This window comes from Cupressus sempervirens, chromosome 5, assembly GCF_028749045.1.
Source record: "Cupressus sempervirens isolate cs-2001-9-10 chromosome 5, ASM2874904v1, whole genome shotgun sequence".
In the NCBI taxonomy this organism is placed as follows: domain Eukaryota; kingdom Viridiplantae; phylum Streptophyta; class Pinopsida; order Cupressales; family Cupressaceae; genus Cupressus; species Cupressus sempervirens.
The window spans coordinates 1,051,448,424-1,051,450,378 of record NC_143122.1 but is presented as its reverse complement, the minus strand read 5'-3'; the positions used below and the strand labels follow the sequence as shown (position 1 = coordinate 1,051,450,378).

General features: G+C 30.1%; 1 long non-coding RNA gene across 1 annotated transcript; it reads right to left on the bottom strand.

Moving 5' to 3' along the window:
• Positions 1-513: 513 nt before the first annotated feature.
• LOC149559555 (uncharacterized) lies at positions 514-1,027 on the bottom strand. Its single transcript, XR_016364342.1, has 2 exons — positions 771-1,027; positions 514-736 (listed from the first exon to the last, which is right to left on the bottom strand). It is a non-coding gene; the product is annotated as an uncharacterized LOC149559555 (long non-coding RNA).
• Positions 1,028-1,955: the final 928 nt, after the last annotated feature.

Below are 1,955 nucleotides of genomic sequence, written 5' to 3'. Positions count from 1 at the left end.
TAAATTGATAGTAATATAGTTTCAACAGTGTAAATCCAGAAAGAGAAGCTGAGTACAATGAATCGTATTTCTATTTTAAATCCGTTCAAGAACGATTTATATAAAAGAGATATTGCTTAGTGTTACTCTTGCAACCGTATTAATACATGAAAAGAAACTATCCTTGTAAAAGGGGAGACGTTGAATCAAACTCTTTCTTGAAACCAGTTAAAATCAGATTTTAAATTATTTAGCGAAATGGAATTGGTTTACAATCATGAAAGCAATATACGTTACAGTAATCATTTGTCGGTATTTTTAATCTATGGGTGATGAAGAACAAATTTCAATAACAGAATGTCTATAAAGAACTGTTGAGCTCATGGACGGAATGAAGATGAATAATTTAAAAGAATAAGAAACTGGGTGGAAAATCATCAAAAATTCAGAAAACTTTTAACAGATGATTCTCACAGCCACAAAGTTATGAAGATGATTCTCACACTATGCGATCTATCCTCACAAATCAAAAAATACATGAAGGAATTTATTATTTATACATAAAAAATGCTCTGGTCAGATCAATGAAACCATTAATTACATAGCCAACACCAATACATTACAAAGAGGGAAAATGGCTCCTATAGAAGAACAGTAAACTCTCTACAGAGACGAGGCGTCCTTTGTAATAATCTTCACTCTTGTTCTTCAGTTTAATATATCCAAAATCAGATGAGAACTAATTAAACTAAGGGAACTAAGATGGAAGATGTAAGATTATTCCATGGGACGTAATCAGTTGATCCATTATATCCTCCCCATACATGTTGTCGTTGAAGATTAGATCGCCTTATGTCCTCAGCAGCCCTGAGAACAAAGGAAAAGATCCTGTGAGCTAAAAGAGAAAACTGCCTGAGCATCAATGGTATGTTTCTGGTGGAGGAAGGGAAGTATTCAGCTGAACAATACAACGCATCTAAAATACCCATCTTCTTCAACTATATCTTTAAATCCTTGGTCTTCATCTCTTTTTCTACATATATAGAGGTTATGCCCAAATAATTCTTTTTAAATACCAAACTTATCAGTCGAACAGCCCATAGTGATTTCACCTACTGAAAAACATAAGCGAAATTATCGTTAGTAATTACATCTTCTCATATTCCATATATTCTGAAAAGACATCAGAATTCATTATTGGTTATTGTGTTGAATAATGTTTAAATAACCAGTACTAGATTTTCTACCTTCCTAGGTAGGGCATCCATCATTCTCAAATTACTCGCATTGGTACAAGCTATGTCCCACGAAATGACTCGCACTAATGAGTTTCAGAATACGTGGAGACAGATCACCTATTTAGGATAACTTCTAGAGGAAATAGGGGAAAGAAAATATGGACATATTTGGAGTAAAGACAGATTTAAAAAAATCGTTTGCAATGTTTGCATGTGATGATCTATTATTATTATTATATGTTTTATTTATTTTTTATTTAGTAACAAAATTATAGTTTCTATTATTGACTTATTTATATAAGTCTTTCACTTCTCGCCACACTATATAAATGGGTAAAATTGAAATGGTGAAAATCAATTATATTTAATAATTGATGTTATGTTAAATAACAATTTAATTCTATTATTGGTTTGTTATATAGATTGATTTATTAAATTTATATAGTGGTACATTCATGAGTGAGATATTGAATTGATTTATGTATCTTTTATATAGATGACTTCATTATGAGTTTTTTTTTAATTAATTAATTAATTATTTTGGTAAATGTACTTAAATCAAATTTGTCTTACTAAAACAAACTTTTACTTACTACATAGTGTACATGCACCTCTATCATGTCTCCCATTCAAGATTGAGCCTATATGTATATTATTCTTACCTAATTAACCCAACAATTCTTCTTCATAACCTCCTAGAGCTAAATGTATGGAGATATAATTTTAAATTAATATATT